General features: G+C 33.9%; 1 long non-coding RNA gene across 1 annotated transcript; it reads left to right on the forward strand.

The window, feature by feature from the left end:
* Positions 1-12,124: 12,124 nt before the first annotated feature.
* Positions 12,125-15,694, forward strand: LOC149232842 (uncharacterized). Its single transcript, XR_016247573.1, has 3 exons — positions 12,125-12,419; positions 15,401-15,481; positions 15,578-15,694. It is a non-coding gene; the product is annotated as an uncharacterized LOC149232842 (long non-coding RNA).
* The last annotated feature ends 5,773 nt before the right edge of the window (positions 15,695-21,467 follow it).

The following is a 21,467-nucleotide window of genomic DNA, read 5'->3' on the forward strand; positions in this document are numbered from 1 at the left end:
TGTTCTTCCCATGTTTCGGGGACGAAAGATGCTAAGGGGGGTGGAGTGTGATATACCTAGGGGGGATAATATGGGGTACAAAGGGAGGTACCCAAGGTAATAATGTAATAATGGGATGGGCCATAGTAATAAATAAGGTGGTTAACCCATATCATGTAAGGGACCACAAGTAGTTAGTAATAAGGTAATGGGCCCATGGTATTAGTTTGATGGTATGAGGGAACCATGGTAATGACCCATGGTATTGTATGTATGAGGCCTATATAGAGGCTAGAGACTCCATGTCAAGGAATATAGAAAAGAAATATTGTATGAACAGGCATATGGCTTGTGGAGTTTTCTCCTTCCTTAAGGAGTGAATGTACGGTGTTGCCCTACCTTAAGGGTTTGATCAATAAATAAGCATTTCTATCTATTTTGATCTTGTTATTTCTGGGTTTATTGCTATTATCTTATATTTTTGGATCAGATCTATAACAGCACGATCCTTCAGTAGGGTCCAGGGGTATAATTACGCATAGTGACTTCTTTTCAAAAATCATTTTTCGCTCTTTCAGATTGATCACCCCGTTCATGTCAATGGCCTAGTTAATTCCTAAGAGTGCGGGGTAGGGATTTTTGTCATCGACAATCTCTATCACTTGAAAGTCTGCCAGCCTACTTGCTCCCTCAATATCTATGGTTATTCCCTGCAATCGCCCCATGGGTATTATTTTCTACTCATTGTCCATTCGCAACTAAATTGGATACCACTACAATTCAGGTCCCCCCATTCGTTACCATGTTTGCTTCAACAAAAAATTTACATCCGATCTTAAATCTAGGATAACTTGATCCATCTCATATTCTCCGATCTGCGTGGTTAGTCTCATTTCTCTTCTTGTTCTTGTCTTATGTTTTCTGATCTTCTTGACTACTTGTGGTTCTCCTGGCGCAATCCCAACGCAACTGTTAATGAGTTCCTGTAACCCTTTCACCACCTTACTGTCGCGCAATAGCTTCATACACGTTTCCAGGAATGTTGTGAGCATAGATGGGTCCATCTCCAGCTCCGGTTTATCTTTTCTTCCTGAAGTGGAGGCATCAGCAAAGCTCTTCTTGGCTTCCATGAATGTTTCCCAGTTACGCTCCAAATTAAACTCCACTTCTTTCGCTGGAGCTTTGCGAATCCAAGTACTATCTTCTGGTTGTTTGCCTTTTTCATCTCCCATCATGATTCTACTTCGGAGCACAATGTTCACATTTAGATCTTCCTCACGCAGCTTAGACCTCATCATCTATAGGTTTTGAGTCGTGGCAGCCAGTAGCACTCCTTTGTTGTGTATCCTAGCTATTAGCGTACGACAATATTCTGTCTCATGATCAAACAACGTGCAATACAAACACGACGGGCGTGTTGGATTTGTGCAATCGCGGGCATAATTTTCTGGCCCCCCCGCAATTGTAGCATATCAATTTTCCATGACCTCTTCTAGGTCCTCCTCCGCCTCGGCCTCATCCGCGCCCTAATATCCTTTTCGTGCCATTGCTACATTTTGGTCAAGGGGTCGCGTTTCTGCATAAACTCTGTAGGTGGGAGTTTTATCCATCATTAACTCATAACTTCTACAAGTGTGCTCATCATGTACCAGTGACCTACAAAAGTTGCAGAACAACTGTTGCAAATTTTGCGTATACTTCTGTAACAAGTGACAATTGTTTGTGGCATGTTTTCCTACAATTTGACAAATTGCACATCGCAAAGCAGGTGTCGCGCTAGGTCTTTCTTGCACTTCTGATCTTAAGGGCGCCAGTCCTCCTCCTGCGAGGTAATTTGTAAAAATCAGGCAGTGGTCCTTGTCATGACCATGACCCTTGCATTTTACGCACCATACCTCTTTGCACACTTCTAGTCAAGCTCTCCTGTCCTGTTTTAGACTCTACATCTCAAGGCATAGATTATTCAACTGCACATGGATCTGCTGAACTACTAAGTTAGGATCCTCCATCGGGGTCTCATGTAGCCTCATAGCAATCTCTAAGGCCTTCGCCTGAGTCATTATCTTCTGCTGCAATAGCGCACTCCTTAAATGTGGCATTAGCAAAGCTACAAACAACTCACGATGTTGTCCATCCGTCAGATTCATATTAGCTTCGTGAATCGTACATTTCAACCTATCATCCAGATCCCAAGGAGTCTTGCCTAGTAGCATCATGATCTCTTTGAATGCAATGATCGACTATGCTTCAGACTTTGGCCTGCTAAATTATCTATTTAGCACTGCTTGGATATCCACGATTTTTGCATTTTGATTATCATTGGAGTGCTTAATATACCAGGTCAGCGTGCGGTCCTGAAGAGTGCTAACCAGTGTCACTTTTTGTATATTATCATCTATAACTCCTTGCGCTTCCCATACAACCATTACCATGAACCAGAATTGGTCCGGATGCTCATTCCCCAAACCTTTGAACAGACACAACTTCACTATGCTTACAATATTGAATCGCGATGGTGGTGGAGGTGGTACAGGTGAAGATGTAGGTGATGGTGGTGAATCTAGTGGCGGTGTGGGTGAAGGTGGTATTCACGGAATTCTTTGCCTTATCAGATGGATTGTAATTTGTGGTGAGACCTTCGCGAGCTCTTCCTCGTCCCCTCGTGGAGACGAAATCAAGGGGCTAGTTTCTGGTCCCTTATTTCCTTCGTTCCTGTAAGCTTTTCCACTTCTCGTAGCCCCAAACATCAAGGTAATTGCATAACCCTATTTTCACACAATAGCATTTTAATCCAAGTATTCAAAGACTTTACGTACTTACCTCGCGGTCCTTTGAGAAAGCCTCACTCTGCCTCACTGTAGCTAACTGAAGTGTCAGCCGTGAACACAGTAATGAATCCTCCTATGATACGATCAAGCCAATGATCAACAACGTGTGCGATCTTATCCTCTGATGCTTCCAAACTTTTCTCTAACTCTGGGGTCCACACGATAAGATCGTCAAGTTTCCACCTTCCTTGGCTATATTCTAGCTTCACGATCCACTTGTATAGCTTAGTAGGGAAGGACGCGAAGAAGATTTCATGGATCTTCGTGTACAGGTAGCAGTCCAACCACTCTTCTTTTGAAAGTCATGGGTTTCTGTTCTCCTGTGCCGTGAACTCGTGAATTCTTCTGTCCAACTAGCCTTCAGTTTCCTTCTTTGTTGGATTCCAATGATACAACATCAGACATCTCTATGCAGATTTTGGTCCCAATAATGGAACCATTTGTTGGCTTATGGGGGCCTGACCTAGGTTCGAAGTTGTTTAGCCAAACAAATCCCTACACTACTGGACCTTTTGGCATCAACCCATGGAGCGTGGACTGAAGTCTCACCCAAATTAGTATGGGGGGATGCTGGAACCAAGTTTCCACACCCTTGGATGTGTTTGTTGTCGATTTAGTCCAACTGTGCCTACCTTCACACAGGTTACTTCGTGCATCGTTTTAACCTTCAATACCCTCGTGATCTGTTATAATCATCTTACATGCAGCCCTAACCAGGGGTTGAGATGCTTTCGCGCTGCTATGGCAACGAACATCACTATTTCCCTAAACTACACCGCGTATCTTACTTATCTTCTTAACATATCTTAGTTAACTCTAGATAAACATATATTCTATCTTGCATTCACTTAATCAATACAATTATACACATTCGTGCATCATATAAACAGTAGAAGTGAAATTTATAACCAATATATTCAATGCATAAAATAGGAGATAAATACACAGAATTGATATGAAACTTCTCTTTATTAATACTTCCAACTGCTATAGACTCGACTCACCCTGCGCACTCAGTTGCAGGGGTCCGCACACTCGGTTGCGGACTACTAGGCCTTTGCGGACTTAGCTGCAGAGCTTTCTCCTACTCTACGACCCAAAACTAGACTTTACTCCATAGATATGACTCAACTCTTCGTCCTTCTTGTGATCATTCAATTAGATTAGATGCCTCAACTACTTAGAGCCTCGCTCTATTTATACAATCCCATGGTCCACGGACCATGTGTAGATCTCTACAGCCAACATCATATTAACAAAATTGAGGGCGGACAACCCTATGACTCTTTTACAAGCTACACGCTCCATGCCCACAACATGCGGAGTCTTTACATTGAAGTTACAATTTTTGACCAAAATCTGGGCTCTAAGCCCCAAAACGTCCCTTGGGGGATCCCACACCCAATAGTTATCCTACGCCTACAAGGTGGTGGACCTTCCTCTTTACGAGAAAGGCCTAAAAGTATATGATAATATTGGAGGCTTTGTTCAACCATGGTGAATATATGTTTTTAACAAAATAAATTAATTAAGAAACCCCTATGGCTAAACTATGACTTGGACCAAATAACACAAAAAAAGAAATCTAGGAGCCAAGCACTCACAAACCAGAGAGAGAGAAGGGATTGTTCCACTATAGGAGCTACGTTGGTGACTTACTTAAAGGTCCTTTTAGAAACAATATAAGTACCTTTATTATCCATGGGGTACCTCCTAGGAGGTTTAAGTGAGTTTGGCCAATGTCTACTCCGAGTACAACAAGAACACCCCCCTTGCCATCACCTATGTAACTACCTAATATTATGGCCACTAGAGCTACAACCTATAAAAACCCGACCTCATGTGGTAGTCTTAAGTTGGATTCACACATAAGGGCAGAGAAACTATACTCAAACTCTCATGAGAGATTGCTCAAAGTGATCCATACTCCTCTCAAGTGAGTCCCCAGGTTATATGTGTAAACAACACCACTAAGACAAATAAAGTGGGGTAAATCACTCCATCGGCCCTGATGTGACCTAGTGGTTGACCATAAAAAGGGATTCTTATGCAATGTGCCATTGCAAATTGATTTTTTGTCCATATTGCAAGATGCTAATTCTATTTTTACAGTCTTGGAGAAGTTTATCTCACTCCTCTATTCGAAGACCTTAACCTAAGCTAATGTCGGTGTGCTACCCGTGATTCTTTTTTTGAATTGATTTATTACATGTTATTTTCCTAGTTGTTATCTACTCAAAGGGAATTAGTGTGCAACTAATATGGTGTGAAAAGACTCAAGTCACAACCCTAATGAAAGCTATATGGAAATGCAAGATTTCCCTTTTTCCATTCAATGAATTTTAGGAACATGAGGGAAGAGATCCTTTCTTATTTTAAAATGAAAGAATGAACCTCACACACTCTCAATTACCACAATATGAAATTCACTAATTTTAGAGCAAAACTGATGTAGAAAACAACCCAAGAAAATCACTCAAAAAAAACCTCAATACAAAATCTAAGAACACCAAGCTCTCAAAAACTCAAAATTGGATTTACAAACCAAAATTTCCCCATAAATAAATCAATAAAAGGCTAGTAAACAACAAGAGGAAGTGCTAAGAATGCCTCGGGGTTGTAATTCAATGAGGGCAACAAAGTCACACAAAAATAATGATCTATAATGGTAAAAAAATAAAACCCTAATCCAAAGTAATGGCTAGAAAGGAATGAAAAATGAAGAGAATTCTTTGAACTTGACAACGTCAACATATCCAAAACATAGAACTGAAACTCTGAGGTCCATATCTTTATAACCACAATATAATAAAAAAAAAATCCAGTGAGAGCAAGAAAAACTACTTCAATGGAAACACCAAGAAAGGAAAAGTGACTAGATCCAATTCAAAACGAATGTTATGATGCACATATGAAATATATATGTATTGTAACGTATAGTAGAAACATGAATTTGAACGATATCAGTGAGACTTGAGGGAGAAGCCTTCAAACACCAAGAAAGACAATTTCAAAAGAAAACCTAAAATTGGAAAGAAATAAGATCAAATAAAAAACAAGAATTCTAAATAAGGTATGAGATAGATCTAAACTACAACACATAGTATAAAAATAGAGTTGAAACAAACAATCAAGATCTGATGGAAAAACCCTAAAAAAGACTCAATTTATATGCATCAACGCAGGTCAACAAGTAGGTAATTTGGGTTAGTGATGCAACTTACCAGTGGACAATCCATGTTAATGTTGTTTGATGCTTTGTAATGAGCTTATAACCCATTTCAAACAAAAAATAGGACTTTAAAGAACAAAATCAAGTAATATCTAATGAAATTCATAGCCAGAAAGGCTGAGACAATCCCGATTCCCATATTAAGTCATATAACAAGAAAAAAACTCAAAAAGTGACAAAAAACCAAAATAGAAAGAAACCAAGGAGATTTTGAACAATAGGGTAGACTTCCCATTGGAGTCACCAATTCTATTGTGATTGAAATCACATAACCACATGAATTTATTGCTTCGTGAGCCTTGACCGGGGTTCACGAGACAGATGTGTGTGATAGAGTGATAAAACAAAATCAATGATAACCCTCTATGTTCATCAAATCCATTCATAACATCTCAAGATAACAAGTTGAGAAAGAATGCCTAAACCCGCGCAAGTTGTGATGGGTATTGAAAATGATGTCATGTATGAAGAACCTACTTCTTCCAAAGACCCTACACCTAGCAATCTCAATCCACAAACACAAACACAACAAGACACAACTAAATAAAAGAACATTACTTCCATAGAGGGAAGATTAGCATGAATAGAATGAAAACATCAACGTGATAACCATAACATCATAGGGACAAAAAATGTATGGAAGCGAATTCATATGCTTGCATTAGCAATGAAATGGCATATAAATGAAATAGTATACCTCATGACATAATAAAAAGCTTTCCTTCATCTCGCAACTTGGTCACCACCTCCTAGAAGGATGGCCTCACAAAACAATAAAGCTATTGCGCTATAATATACTCACTAAAACTAGATTTCCCCTTATCATGAATGGTATATATAGGCCTTTTGGCCTCCCTAGGATAATGTGTTTAGACATTAGGGGAAAGAGAAGTTAGGAAAATTTTACAATAATTCACCCCTAGCCAACTCATAAAGCTAATCAATTGAGTTGACCTCCTCAATAATGAGCAAGTCTACAAGGCACAAGTTGGATGTTGGATTGAAAGGGCTAATCTACATTTATGATTCTGGTTATACACTAAGAGTCAGAGTTACTACACATGATATCCATGGCTATTTAATGTTCAAGTTGTAAAAATGTCAAAATCAAGGGTACATGCTGTCATAAACATATTTTGGCACTGCAACCCCAATCTTATATGTCGATAAACCAAGGGATCTTCAACCCTTAAAAGTGTTGTTTCATATCCTAAAGGATCATGGTCAACTGATTACATCATTCCCCAAAAGTTCCACCTAGAAAACCACTTAGAATTGGCCAAAACTGGACCATACTAACTGCTTCATTGTCAGGGTGCAATGCATACTGACTACTCCACTAGCCAGGTGTGAAGCATACTAAAGAGGCCTTCTGTGGAGTGTAATGAGCGAGAATGGACAAATTTCTGAGACAGTTTGCTAAGTGGATGCTCATGGAATCTTCTAGAAACTTCTCCTATGACACTTGCCACTCTAAATTCGCCCAGGGATGAGTAAGAGATGCAAGAAATCTCCAAGTGGAACCAAGAACTACAAGTGGAATGACACTAATCAAAAACCTAGAGATGACTCACACGCTTGCAGACATCTATAAATGGATCCCTCATCTGAGAGATCTGGAGGCTGGAATTTTGTAATTTGTAAGGAAATGTTGATAGTTTGTATTTGACAAGGAGCATTGTATTGTTGGGTAATCTTGCTTTTCATGAGGTGAAGAGGGCTTTGATGTTGGGAGGATGATGTTGGATCAGACAGCTGGGTTGTAATTCTCCCTTCTAATTTAGTAAAGTTCTTTGATTTTTCCTCCATACAATCGTGTATTTGTGAATCTTGTTATTTATGAATGCCATTAGATGTTCAATGTATTTCTGATTCTGCATTGTTTATGATATAATAGATCGAGATGCTTTGATGGTGTTTTGTTACTTTGTTTCTATTGGTATTCTCTAAGCGGGACAAGTAGGAAGGAGTTACAAGCTCTATCAAGGGGGAGAGAAATCAAGCAAGGAGTCAAGTAGAAGATCTAGGTTGGTCCCTTTGCTTCTCTCTTATATATCATACATAAAGGAAATCCCAAATTGCTTTGATTGTTTTTTTCTAGGATAGCTGCCAATCCTAGTGGGACTAGCAGATCGAAAAGACACTAGTTTTCCCGGAAACACATGCTATGCATGAAGGTCAATAAGTCAAGGGATTTTGCAATGAGCTTAATTTGCGTAAAATATGTTCATAATAGTAGGGGTGGTGGTAGGGGGAATTAACTAAAAAATAATTTACTACATATTTTTATAGGTACGATATTCACATTAAAAGACGGTTCCTTATACACCTCAGCAAAATGGTGTAGTTGAGGAGAAAACTAGAACTTTGGTTAAAATGGCTAGATGTATGCTTTATTGTAAAGGATCAAATAAATGTTATTGGGATAAATCCATTCATTTTTCTAACTATATTTTAAATAGAGTGCCTATTAAGGAAGTTTTGTAGGCTACTCCTAAAGAAAAATGGAACGAAAGAAAATACAACATAACTTTAAGATAGTTGATAGGGAATGTTCGTTTGATATTCTTGATGAAAAATGGAAAAGATTAGAGCCCAAGTCTGACAAATGTGTTTAATTATTTATAGTGAGTATTATAAAGTTTACAGTTTATTTGATCCATCCACCCATGGTGTAATAATTTAATCTCTATATCATCTTAAGTAGACACCTAGAGATTGGTATGAGAAAATTCATAATTATTTCTTGAAAAATCGTTTCAAACAATGTATATATAATCTGAATCCTTATGTAAAGAAATTTAGTGATGATGTCCTCATTGTTTTATTACATACGAATGATCCTATAGTTGTCAGTAGTCATATTACCTATATATAGTAATTGAATAATGAATTTAAAATGACAGATTTAGGCATCTTGCACTATTTTCTAGGTCTTCAAATTTGGCATATATATTTATGTCACAACCTAAGTATTTGTTTTTTTTACTTGATTAGTTCCATATGAGTGATTGTAAGCCTTAAAAAATGTCATTTCAATCTCATGTGAATTTAAATATCGATTGTACTAATCCTCTTTGTGATGATACTCTTTCTTGTAAGCTTGTGGGTGCTTTGAAATATTTGACACACAACTAGTCCGATATCTCTTTTGTTGTTAATATGGTCTTGAGGTTTATACAGAAGCCTCATGAAATCCATTGGAAGGAAACAAATAGAATTCTTTGATATTTATAGGGGACAATGATTTAGTGTGTTTTTAATTCAAGGAGGGGTACAATTTCTCTTCTTGGTTATATATACTTTAATTGGGTAGGTGAAATTTTAGATACACATTTTGTTGCAAGTTGCATCTTTCATCTTAGTTCAAGTCCGGTTTCATGGTGCAATAAGAAGTTGATAACTCTTTCTCATTTCTCATGTGAAGCAAAGTACAAGGTTGCTAAGGAATATACTAAAGAAGTAGTTTGGTTGTGAGGTGCCCTTACTGAACTTGGACTAGTTCAGAAATCAAATACATAACTAATATGTGATAATCAAAGCACAATCAACATTGCATATGTTATTGTCCCATCACTTGGAAAACATAATTGGGAGAATAGAAAGATTTCTTTTGACTATTCTATTTGATTATATGATATCTCATCGTCAAAATTGATAAAATCTCTAATAGTGTATAAAATGATATCAAAAACTTGAATCCTATCTAGCCTTTCAGTGGCGACCTTGTTGCTTCTAAAAAAAAAGTAAGGAAAGAAAAGATAAACCTTTAACTTGATGGTGGGTCCACCTAAATGGTGGTAGGTGCTTCCACGTCATCCTCTAAATTGGAAAATCCAAATCCACATCCTTGTTTATTGACATAGATAGCTTGTCTTCAAGTTTGTAGAGTTGCCTATAAAGAACTTCATCAATGCATAAGAGAACTTCTTGCTATGCTTTTTGACCTTTTGACAAGTAATTTCCCCATGATGGTTTTGACTTGTTAAGAGTATAGGCCAATGGTTTGCATGTAATGAATCTCTCTTATACAAGTGCTTCTAGTGTTGGGGATTTGATTTCTTAGTTGTTCCTAAATTTCATTGTATCATGAGATAAACCTTCTCTCCATCCTACACTCTTCCTCTTCTTGGTGTATCTCCCCGTGAATTTCCGAGGGGACAATGGAAACATAGATAGAACGAGAGCATTTTATAATAGGTTGCATATTGAAATCTCGAGCAAGGGGAGGAATGAACCCCACTCAGTGACCCTTGCAGTTGAAAGGATAGTGAACTCAAGGACTACTAAGATAGGACAAGGGATAAAGAAAGAGGGAATGGGGGTTAAAAGTGAATAAGGCAAGCAAAACCAACCTACCATGACTAATGGGACTAGGATACTCAAAGAAGACAATGAACCACCAAGGAGTTTCCTAAAGGGTCTTCAAGTTGACCCCCTCGATGAAAACATAAGTAATGGAAACCATCAACCAACCTCAAGGAAAAATAGAGGAAGCGAGATTGAAAGGCTTGCATTTTAAATGAAGTGTAAAGGACCTAAACTTAAGGGGAACAATGCACCTAGAGGTGACCCGAATATAATAACCGTAAAAACAGACAAAACAACGAGACAAGGACTAGAGCTAGAGCTCCAAAGAAAACAAAATCAACAAAAATAAAGCTAGGGAGAAGAAGACACCGAAACCAATCCCCTGAAGAAATCTGTCACCGTGACCTGAGATATGTGGATTAAAGATGAATAACTCTTTGATGAAATGAAGTAGAGAATTGTATCCAAAAATCCACGCTACTTATCTTAATCCTAGATTTCCTCCTAAGCCAATTTCTTAGCCTAAATTTGCAACACATCAAATAAATCACCTCAAACATTCCCTCAACGCAAACAAAATTGGTTTGGCCTTAAGAGCTAGATACAAGGGGAGTGATCATTCCAAATTGCAGAATATTTCCTTTCTCGCATCTCCCAACAATTATTACTTGCCATGCCTCTCTCCACCTTCATTATCGTGATTGCAAATCCATCACTATTTGTACTAGCTTTAGAGGAATGGAGCACTGACGAGACCACCAAACCATCCAAACACCAACCACATTGGATTCAATCATTAATATGTTGGACGAATTTTCATCTAGATCGTTTTCCATGTGTGTGGGTGGTTATGGCCATGATCTCCACTCACTATCACATCTTTAAACATTATCATGGCTGTATGTCATCCCTATAGGAAAATCTTTTATAAAATTATTTAATATTGATGAATTCATTATTTAAATTAATATCTTTTCATTTGATGTATCTAAATGTAGTAATAAGTAAAGAATATATATATAATCCTTTAATGATTAAATTTTATATGTATTTGTATTATTTTATTATATGATATTTGTATTTTAAGAAAAGAATGTACGTTTTGTTAATTTCATATTGATGTAAAAAATTTCAATTTTAATGTATATATGTTATTACATTTCAATTCTGTTTTATTTTAATTATATATATTTTATTATGTTAATAACCCTGTTTTTGAAGTTGAATAAGGCAAATGATCTTTACTATAAAATAAAATATATTCATTTTTATTATATTGGTTTATAAACTTTTTTTAACAAGGAATTTAGACTTCTGTGATCCATAACGTTTGTTTAGAAACTTTTTGGCGAAATCACATAATTGATCATTTGTCGACGCGTTTCGAACCAACTAGTGTGGTTCATCGTCAGGACAAGTTGAAGATACAGATCCAGTATAGCGAGTTAAATAGTCCAAGCAGAGACTCCAATGGCTAAAAAGACTAACGGCTATTTTTCAACTTAAGGACCCAGTCAAACCCCCTTTAACTAATGGCTATTTTGTATTGCTGTGTTGTGATTTTTTTCACTGTTCTAGTATTTTATTTTTTCCCTGCGTTATTTTTTTTATTCTGAATTTTGTTGGCAAGTATGAAGGTTCTTTTGGTTTTTAGAGTGAGGGTTATTTTATATTTTGTTGGGTTTTGATATGTGAGAGGAGGATATGAAGCTATGATAGGAAGTAGGATGAAATTAGCAGATTGAAAGAAGAGGTAATCTATGTTTCATTACTCATGCATGTATTCTGTAACAATTGTGTTCCAGCGGCAGAGTTTACGGGCCTGATCTATGTTTGAATTGTAATAATGTATGTATTCTGTAATAAATGTGTAAGGTATTTTAATCCAGGGGCAGAGTTCCAGGTCTGGAGGAGAATCAGAGCCAGAGTTTTCGGGCCAGAGGAGAAAGAGCCTGAACTTTCGGGCGAGAGGAGAAAACACGGAGGCGGGGTTTTAGGGCAGAGGAAATATTTCTGTTAGCGAACCCAGCCCTGATCCTAACAGCAGAAACAGAATTTCGCTGTTGCAAGTAAGCTTTTAATTTCTGCAACTAGTTTTTAAAGAAGGTATAGTATTTGACCTCAAGTTTACATTCATAGAGTGATGATAAAGATTAAAATTCATGGGTATGCCAAATTTAAAATGAACCTGTGTTTATTTTTTACTTTCTTAGTTTTTGTTAAGTATTTAGGAAATTATTATATTCTCCGGCCCTGGTTCTTCTGCTTTCTACCCAATTGCATTGGAACATAATTTCTCTATTGCTACCCTTTTGCATTTGAACATAATACATCAGGCGTTAGCAGGGGTAGGGTATCGGGGAGGGCAATCCGTTTCCAGCTGCAGGGGGAGTCCCTTGTCATGCTTTACAGACAATTCCATTATATGAAGTAAAAGCTGATGAACCTGAATCAGCTAGGACCTAGGTACATATGGGCATAACCTTTTCACTAAGAAGACTGGTTTTCCTGGTGAAGACCTTGGCAACTATTTGGGGTTGAGATTATAGTGGGGCATTACCGATCCCCCTTATACCCTGTATTTCACTTCAATAGTGGACAACTTTGTTCGCAGCTCTTGTTATTGGATAAGAAAATCCACTTTCTGAGGCTGTAGGTGTTGCACTGAAGGCCCTTGATATGACATTAGGCATTAAAGCATAATTTAGAGGCCAATTGAAAGAGTTGGGTGCAATATGAGAGCCTGTGGCGACCTAAGGAAATATTTTAAACCCAGATTCGTCGCTGACCTTAACGGGTTTTGTGTCATCAGAAGGCCACAGAGCTGGCAAGTGTATTGGGTCAGGGTTTATCACCGAGATCCACAGTGCGTCGCATGGAGAAATTCTTTTGCTGATCCACAAACTTTTGTGTGATGCTATACATCAATTCATGTAAGCCGAAGAAGATTAGAGCACGTCTCAGTTTCCCTCATAGTTTTTTAATCTATATAACCATAAACAAATGATTGGTTGTGAGAATATCTGATGAGACCTGTTGTTGTACAACGGTCATTACCTTTGGCCGGTGAGATGTTGCACTACAACACTATTCCTAGACTTTAGATGAGACATAGATACGAATGAGAAGTTGCATCACCAATATCGAATCTCAAGAAGTTGCATCACCAATATCGAACTTCCTTTGTCTTACTTACTGCCAGGTCTAAGGGCATCCAAGAAATAAAAAAACTGGTTATGGGACATGATATTCTTCTCAATCTCTATCCCAGTCACAAACATCTGAATCCTAATCTTCATCACCAGTTTTTGGGATTGCATCTCTCTGTATGTTTTTGTTTGGATTAATTGCATCAACTACTTGCTCCACTGCAAGAAACTCATAATCTTCACCACTAGGTCTTGGAACTGCGTCTTTGTGTATGTATTTGTTTGGATTAATTGCATGAACTACTTATCCTACTGCAGGGTAAACCACTGAAGCAACAGAGTATACAACAAGCTCTGGTTCCAGTTTCTTATTCTCTCTGTTTTTTCAGCTAGTTGTGTTCAGCTCGTTGCCTTCAACACGATTCCTGCACTTTAGATGAAATGTCAATGGTGTAATTACAGGTTCCTAAACGAAGAGATTTTCGAATGAAATCTTAATATAGTATTTTTTTAGCTTTTAGGGCTTCTTACTAGAGATTTGCTAGTGAAATCATAATATATTATCTTTGTTTTTTAAAGAGTAATATATTTCCTAATATAGTAGTTGTTTTAAAGAGTAACTAACTAAATAAAGTGCATATAAAATCAATAGGTCTTATCTTAAAATAAACTACATATAAAATCAATAGGTCTTATCTTAAAATAAACTACATATAAAATCAATAGGTCTTACCCTCTACAGCTGATTCGGCTGGATTTTGATTTATTTACTCTCTCGACTGTACAAAAGTTGACCATCAGCTCTCTATTTCAGATTATTGCTTTTTCATGTTTTTTTCTGGGACAGATAGCCTCGGTTATAGGTATTTACACTTCCGTCCTTTTCCACAAGTTTCTTCATATAGCAGACAGACATTTCATATGTCAAGGTCAAGGCTGTAAAACTGTTTTGAAAGCTCATCTCTCTGGACATTTCGGTTTGATCCACCAGACACTGAAATTTTTGTTACTGTACTTTAAAAATAAAAAGAGAAATGGCTTAACCCATTTGAGTTCTAGCTGAGCGTTGTTAGCAAATAGTTATTATCTTTCTTTAGCGAAGCTGCTGCTAAGTAGTGTAGTGCTGCATAGTTGTTCAACGGACACTAGCTTCCCGTTGATCCGTAAAAGAAGCATCACCCTAACCCCTGTTTTCTTGATCAACTTTATCCAAAAGCTAAGTCCTCCCAACGCCGTGTTTAGAAACTGGCTTTAATTCGTTCACTATATCTAGGGCCAAGCTATCGGAATTCACCTTTTTGAACCTCGGCTGCGGCTTAACAGATCGACCAGAGATTTCTCATTCGCTGGTTTCGTCCAAGAAATTCTCATCTTTAGGGGGAAAAAGGCGCTTAATTCGTCATGGAATGCCATAACTAGTGTTTTTATTTACTGAGACTTGATGATTTCCATATCTTTCAATATCTGAATTGAATGCGGGTTCTCTCTCCTTAACTCACCTTAATACCCAAGCCAGTAGTCGTTTTTGTTACTGTACTTTAAAAATAAAAATACAAATGGAATGGACGATTTCTCTCTTTGGTAAAAAAAATCAATAGGTTTTACCTAATGTAGCCAGACGGGTATTGTTGAGGAATTTACCACCTATGTTACTGTAGGTTTAGATTATCTGTATTTAAGTAATTAAGTCAAAAATCAAATAAAGATATGAATAGCTATTAGCATTTTTGGTTTAAATTGTTAACATTTAAATTAATGTGTCTAATGAATCTATATATGTTTTTATTTGTTTATTTTTGATTTAGGGGATTTTGCAAATCTTAACCCTATAAAAATTTAGATAATAAGTTTATTAAAATTCCTTATTATTAAAATTTTTTTCTTTTTTGGGTTTTATGCAGGGGAATAAAAGATGATCCGGACTCACTCATAATACAAGGAGATGGAATGTGATATTAAATTAGTAGTAGAAAGATGGATAGGTGATTTTTCAAATTTTAACAATATATAAATTTTGATAATATGTTTATTAAAATTTCTTATTATTAATATGATTTTCTTTTTTGTGTTCTATGCAGGAAAATAAAAGATGACTCGGGATCATAGCACAAGGAGATGGAATGTGATATTAAATTAGTAGTAGATAGATGGATATGTAATGTCATGATATATAATTTTACTTATTTACTTGTAAATCATGTTGAAGAAGAACTCAAAACTGTACCTTAATAAAATTAGTATTTATTTTAGAGGGACGGGGTTTTCCCTTCCCTAGTGTCCTCATCAAAACCATGGCCATGGCTATTGGTGAGGAATGTTTCGTGGGTGTGTTTTTAGAATTTTTATTATTTTTTTTCTTTCTATAATGCATGTAGTAATAATGGAAAATAATAATAATACTGTGTTTAAATATGTTGATAAAATTTGGTTGAAATTTCAATTATATTATTTTAATACTTAATTGTGATTTTAATATATATTTTTAGCTTGTCTTGAAAATCATTTCTATAATTACTTGTATTTTAACAATATGGTTTTAAATTTATAATATATGTGTTAATTAATTGATATCTAAGATAATGTTATAATTCTTTTAAATAATACAATTATTTTATACACTGTTTCAATCAATACAATTTACAATTTTCAAAAATTTAAATGGCCCCTAATATCCCAATACATTTCAAAAATACATGACACTCACAATAATCATAAATTCTTTACAACCCTTATCAAACACTCTACATTTTCAAAACTCATCACAAATATTCCTTTTTAAATAAAATAAATATATTTAATTGAAAATAATATTTTAAAATTTACTCTTAAATAAATTAATTAAATATACATTTCAAAAGTTATTTTATTAGATGTTTTATGGTGATAGAAGTTTAGATGCTTATTCTTGTGTTGCATATGTGTTTACTTCTTTGTTGTATTGTGTGTTTATTTGTTTGTTGTATTTTGTGTTTTCTTGAAAATCAATTTTATAATTATTTGTGTTTTAATGTTAAGGTTTTAAATTTATAATGGATGTGTTAATTAAATGATATTTCAAAATAATTTTATAATTCTTTTAAATAATACAATCATTTTGTAAACTCTTTTAATCAATACAATTTACAATTTTAACTCATAATGTCACAATATATTTCAAAAATACATGACACTACCATAATAATCATAAATTATTTATAACCCTCATCAAACACTCTACATTTAAAAACTCATCACATACATTCCTTTTTTTATATAACATAAATAAATTAAATATTCTTAATTGAAAATAATAATTTAAAAATTACTCTTACATAAATTTAATGAATATATATTTAAAAAGTTAATTTATTACAATATGTTTTATGATGATAGAAGTTTAAATGTTTGTTTCTGTGTTGCATATGTGTTTACTTCTTCTTTGTTGCATTGTGTACTTGTTTGTTTTTACTTCTTCTTTGTTGCATTGTGTACTTGTTTGTTTGTTGTTTTGTGTGCTTGTTTGTTTGTTGTGTTATGTGTTTGTTTGTTTTTTTTTGTTATGTGTATAATTTCACACACATAATATCATATGTAGGAATTATATTTCAAATGAGTTGAGTGTTGTATTTTAATTTATGCTGATGTTCAATTTAATAAAATATAAAAATTACATCTTTTTTGCAAGTACCACTAATTGATATGTAAAAATTATATTTCAAATGAGTGGAATGTTGTGTTTTAAATGTGCATATTTCTTGTATAATGTGTTTGTTAAGTGTATTTTATTTTTATGTGTGTTTGTGCAATAATTTTATACACAATGTTATATGAGAATGTTACCTTTCAGACAAGTTTATTTTTGTATTTTAATTTATACTTTGATTCAATTTTACGAATTTTAATTGGTATACATTGAGAAAATATAAATAGCCATAACAATATGATGATACATTTGAAAAATATAATCATTATGACATCATGGCTATGAATGATAAACATTTGGAACATTTACACTTACAATGAGTTAAATGCTTAATTCTATTAATTTTAATAGTATTTGTATTTTGATTTTGTATTATATGTTTGTTATTAATTGTATTATTATGTGTTTGTATATTTCTGATAATTTTATGTATACATAAAATCATATGCAAAAAGCTACCTGTTGTATTTTGATTTATATCGATATTTAATTTAACAAAATTATTTTATGTCAGAATTATTAATTAATATACATTTCAAAAATATAAATGACTATGAAATTAAATAGTATTTTAATTTTAATTTTGATTTAATTTAATAAATTTGTTTTTTTACGAGCACTATTAATAAATATATGTTTAATTTGATTTGAATATTCTATTTAATTGACTTGAATATTCTATTCTATGTTATATGAGAATGTTACCTTTCAGATACGTTTATTTTTGTATTTTAATTTATACTTTGATTCAATTTTACAAATTTTAATTGGTATACATTGAGAAAATATAAATAGCCATAACAATATGATGATACATTTGAAAAATATAATCATTATGACATCATGGCTATGAATGATAAATGTATGGAACATTTACACTTACAATGAGTTAAATGCTTAATTCTATTAATTTTAATATTATTTGTATTTTGATTTTGTATTATATGTTTGTTATTAATTGTATTAGTATGTGTTTGTATATTTCTAATAATTTTATGTATACATAAAATCATATGCAAAAAGCTACTTGTTGTATTTTGATTTATATTGATATTTAATTTAATAAAATTATTTTATGTCACAATTATTAACTAATATACATTTAAAAAATATAAATGACTATGAAATTAAATAGTATTTTAATTTTAATTTTGAATTAATTTAATAAATTTGATTTTTTTACGAGCACTATTAATAAATATATGTTTAAATTGATTTGAATATTCTATATAATTGACATTAATGTTCAATTTAATAATATAGTTCTTTTCCTAAATATTATCAATGAATATACATTCCAATATCTTATGATATAATTCTAAATATTTGTATTTTTTTGTATTATAAATTTGTTAATTGCATTTTTATGTTTGTGTTTGCGTTTGTATTTGCACAGTAATTTTGTGCTTACATAATATCATACCCAAGAAATTGATTGTTGTATTTTTATTTATATTAATATTTAATTCAATATGTTTTTTCAATAACTATGAAGTAATACGCATTTGAAAATACACAACTACGAAGTGAATTTAAATTTATATTTTGATTTAATTCAATAAATTCTATTTTTTGTTAATTAATATACATTTAAAATGATGAAAGATGTATTAAATTGATATTGATGTTGAATTCAACAATATAGATTTTTACCCAAGTATTATAAATCAATATATATATATATATATATATATATATATATATATATATATATATATATATATATATATATAGATATATTAATATAGCATGATATAATTTTGAATATTTGTATTTTATTTTGTATTATCTCATAATGCAGGCTTCTCTCGCTCATGATTAAAGAATCTCTTCTTGATAAATCACATCAATGTCTTAAGATTTACGTAAAGATAATGAGATGCAACAGACACATGACTATAAAGTTAAACCTTAAATGTTGAACTTTCATTTATATTTTGGTTTAATACAATAAATTTGAATTATTTTTATTAATTAATATACATTTATAATGACTAATACTATATTTAATTGATACTGATTTTGAATTTAATAATATAAGTTTTTTTTCCCACATATTATCAATCATTATACATTTTAATATTTTGTAATCTAAATCTAAATATTTTTATTTTTATTTTGTATCATATGTTTTTATTTTCTATATATTTTTTGTATTTGTATATATGTAATAATTTTATGCATACATAATATTATATGCAATAAGTTGAAAATTGTATTTTAATTTATATTGATCTTTAATTTAACAAAATTATTGTTATTTAATTTATTAGATAATATACATTTCAAAAACATAGAAAACCTTGAAGTTAAATCTTGTAGTTCATTTATATTGATCAATTTAACATAATGAATTTTTTTTGTGGATCAAAATTTCAATATTTTATGATATAATTCTATTATGTGTTTATAATTTTATACATCAAAAATATTCTATATAAAAGGTTCAATATTATATTTTAATTTTAAGAGCTTAGATTGCCTATTGGTTTGATCTTTTCACATGATAAAGAGGCCAATAACCTGCCAAATGGCTCACTTAATGGAGCATTTATTTTGAGGGGCGTCCATTATATGGTTGTGTGGGTGGGGTGGGGGGTAAAGTTTATTTTGTCCCAATTCTAACATTGAGAGAGGAGGGAGTCAAGAATGCCTTAGATCCCTATCCAGATCTATCAATGAAGCACTTAGATTGGGGTCACGATTAGCCAAATGGTTAGCCAATTTATTTCCCTCCTCACGAACATGAGAGAGGAGGGTGGCAGGAATTTGAATTAGGAGCTCTAGTATGTTTGTTATTCGAGCTCCCAATCTCAAGTTATTGGTTGCTTGGGATGGGTTAGAACCGCATTGGATTCTTTGAAATATGTTTATTAATTTTTTCAAATTTACCTCCATGATGAACTTGGAGTAACACTTTCCTATGGCCATGAAGAGGCCTTATTCAAGTGCTTAAATTTCTGAAACAATGTTGGTAGTGTGAATGATTTCTCCCACATATATGTGAGTGATTTAAATGTGTGAATTGTCTAAGAAATCTCTATAGCTAGTTAGACCTAGATTCCCTTTAGAGGCATCATCAAAATTTTGTTTGATGAAGTCAATGTGAGGGGGAGACCAGTAGATAGGGCTAGAGGGAGAGGAGGGGGTGGGGGAGGGAATAAATCTTATTTTGTCCTAATTCTAACATTGAGAGAGGAGGGAGTCAAGAATGCCTTGCTCCCTATCCAAATCTATCAATGAAGCACTTATATTGGGGTCATGATTAGGAAAATGGTTAGCCAATTTATCTCCCTCCTAACAAACATGAGAGAGGAGGGTGGCAGGAATTTGAATTAGCAGCTCTACTATGTTTGTTACTCGAGTTCCCAATCTCAAGTTATTGGTTCCTTGGGATGGGTTAGAACCACATTGGATTCTTTGAATTTTTTTTATTATTGTCTTCAAATTTCCCTCCATGATGAACTTGGAGTAACACTTTGCTATGGCCATGAAGAGGCCTATTTCAAGTGCTTAAATTTTTGAAACAATGTTGGTAGTGTGAACGATTACTCCCACATATATGGGAGTGATTTGAATGTGTCCTAATTCTAACATTGAGAGAGGAGGAAGTCAAGAATGCCTTGCTCCCTATCCAAATCTATCAATGAAGCACTTAGATTGGGGTCATTATTAGGCAGATGGTTAGCCAATTTATTTCCCTCCTCACGAACATGAGAGAGGAGGGTGGTGGGAATTTGAATTAGGAGCTCTACTATGTTTGTTACTCGAACTCCCAATCTCAAGTTATTGGTTGCTTGGGATGGGTTAGAACCACATTGGATTCTTTGAAATATGTTTATTATTGTTTTCAAATTTCCCTCCATGATGAGCTTGGAGTAACACTTTCCTATGGCCACGAAGAGGCCTTATTCAAGTGCTTAAATTTCTGAAACAATGTTGTTAGTGTGAATTATTTCTCCCACATATATGTGAGTGATTTGAATGTGTGCATTGTCTAAGAAATCTCCATAGCTAATTAGACCTGGATTCCCATTAGAGGCATCATCAAAATTTTGTTTGATGAAGTCAATTTGACGGGGAGACCAGTAGGTAGGGCTAGAGGGAGAGGAAGGGGGGAGGTGAAAAGACATAAGAGTTGAGATGAGGAGAGAATCCCAAGGAGAAGAGGATGATTATTTCGACATGATTAGAACCCAGTCCTTATCTTTTTTTTTTGTAAGTCAGATATTTATATTATAGAACAAAATATGCTACAAAAAGTCTATCGAAGCAGAACGAACCTT

Source organism: Pinus tabuliformis, chromosome J (assembly GCF_031772625.1).
Source record: "Pinus tabuliformis cultivar Carrire ecotype Pingquan chromosome J, CPIR1, whole genome shotgun sequence".
NCBI classification, from domain to species: domain Eukaryota; kingdom Viridiplantae; phylum Streptophyta; class Pinopsida; order Pinales; family Pinaceae; genus Pinus; species Pinus tabuliformis.